Source organism: Arachis duranensis, chromosome 1, assembly GCF_000817695.3.
Source record: "Arachis duranensis cultivar V14167 chromosome 1, aradu.V14167.gnm2.J7QH, whole genome shotgun sequence".
Taxonomy (NCBI): Eukaryota; Viridiplantae; Streptophyta; class Magnoliopsida; order Fabales; family Fabaceae; genus Arachis; species Arachis duranensis.
In genome coordinates, this window is record NC_029772.3 from 94,643,820 (window position 1) to 94,646,527 (window position 2,708).

Consider the following 2,708-nt stretch of genomic DNA (forward strand, 5'->3'; position numbering starts at 1 on the left):
AAAATGATTAACTCATTTATCAAGAGAAAAAAGAAAACATATAATGAACTAAACTCTAGCTAATTCTTTTATTTAAAATTGAGCGAATAATATTCAAAATTTTATTGAAAAAGAAGAACATATTAATACAATCAAAATCTCGATTCAATTCGCACTAGAATCATTAGATTGGATCAGATTTTAAATATATCCGTAAAACATACAAATATTTTAAAAAATTTACTTTTATTAAAAAATATCAATACAATTTTTTTTCATTTTTTTAAATATGTGTATTTTTTTTAAGCTAACAAGCTATAACTCAAATGGTATAGTCTTCCCATATTCATTTAGATGTCGTGGATTCGAGTCTCAATCCTATATTTGGTAAAAAAAAACACGTATATTTTTTAAATATTATTAAACATACTTTTCTTAAATTTCTTAAATAATTAATAAAACTAAAATAATACAATATATATGATAGTTATTAGTTGAAATAAAATATAAAAAAAATATTTACTTATTTATTTATTTATTTATTTTTACGGATCCGCGAATATGTGAATACTTACATGAAATCCGCAATCCGATCATATTAGTTGCGGATCAGATTAGATCTGATCCGATAACTTACGGATCAAATCTGTAATTTTCGAATCAGATTCAGATAAATACCACCGGATCAAATCCGATCCATGAATACCCATAATATTAATTAAATAACCTATTAAATAATATTATATAAAAAATAGATTGTTTTAAAATTCTCTTCAAATATAATTATTGATGATTTAGTTTCATATGAAGTATTGTCATAGAACTAATTTTTGTTTTTATTTAGCCTCCTCTTACGAAATTTCTAATTTTGCTATTAGATAAAAGTGCGTTATATTAGTATCTAATAACGTGATAAATCACGTAATAAAAAAGAGCTAGTGAATTTTCATGATGCAATTTTATAAATTTTAAAGACGTAATTAATAGAAATGGAATCCTAACGATTAATTCAGTCCACATATCTAATCTCGAGAGCCTACTTCAAAATTTAATTTGACATTCTACTCTAAGATCTCATGTAATATTACGAGATATCTTAAAATAATTCAAAAGTAAAACACTAATAATAATATTAATTAAAAACTAAAAATATTAATTTTTCATCAATAATTAATTTATTCTAAATATTAGGAATTAAATTCTAAGTTTAAATATTAATAATATAAAAATAAAATATGAATCTAAGATATTAACTAATTTTAATAAAAGAATATTAAATCTCTAATAATGTTCTCTTGTATAATATTAATGTAAGAGAAAAGCATTAGTGCATTACACCAATCTAGAGCCTATCACATATTCACATGCACGTCAAATTAAACGCTAGATATACACATCCTCCAAAATATTAAAGGTAAAGATGCAAACATAAGGTTAATTCTCTAGTGCAGAATTATTTTGGTGTCAAAATTATCGAATTTTTCTTTTAAAATAAATATTAAATATTTAAAAACATTTGATTTATACTATTTAAATTAAATCTTAACTTTTAATTTTTTTTTATAAATTAGACACTATAACAATGACACTATAACAATAATTATGACCGCAAATATATATAATTATAAGCCACTTGCAAGTTGCAATAATCAAAACTCTTTTCCTTTATTTGTCGTTTTCTAATTTCATCTCTCTCATAATGCTTTCTTTCTCCGACACTAGCTAACAATTTTTCATTTTCAAAATAATCTCAGTAATAGTGATTATGTTACAATTTTTTCATATAATAAAAGCAACATGGACTAGAGGGAATCAAAAGACATGCAGATGTAATTAGAAAATCACATTACAGAAATATTAAGGGGAGAATAGTCAAAATTTATTTTATTTAATATTTATTAATTAGTATAATAATTAATTAATATCAAATAAAATATAATTATTTTTTATTGATTTAGTTTGGTTATTAAAATATTTCTAATCACCTTAATAGTATAAATTATAAATTTTTTGTTATAATACAGATGACCATCAATTATTCCTCCAATTAAGTTTATTTGAATGGTACAAAATTTTAATATAAAACGGTGTTATCTTTTCAAAGTTTGAAAAAAAATTTTGTATGAATATACACTACAACAAAAATGCCATTTAGCGGCAGTTTCTGGAGCCATTTAGCGGCGGATTTGAATCGCTGCAAAACATTCTGCAGCGATTTCATAAAACGCCATAATATAGGGCGCGGCAAAATGGATAGCGGCGGTGTTAGTCAACCGCTGGAATAACTGCCGCAAAATGCAATTTGGGTTTGGCGGCGGTTATTAACCGCCGCAGTATGTGAAGGAAAATTGCTATGACCCAATTTGCGGCGGTTACAAACCGCTGCTAAATATTGAACGGAAAGAAAACGTATTATAGTTTTGCGGCGGTTTCAAAACCGCCGCCAAATTTAAATTTTCCATTAAAATTTTAGATTTTCTATTATTTTACCTATTTTGACAAAGAATGTTTATTAAACTTAATTTTTTACTTTTAAACAAATTTAAACCATGTAAAACAGCTCAACTAACATAACAAACCAAATTAAACATATACAAACATAACATATATAACAAAATTGTCATAACATCATCCAAAATAAAGTATTAGCAAGCTCAAGTCGAATAAAATAAGCCTAACGTACTAAACCAACTTAAATGTAAAAGGTATCAAAGACCATTAATTGAAAT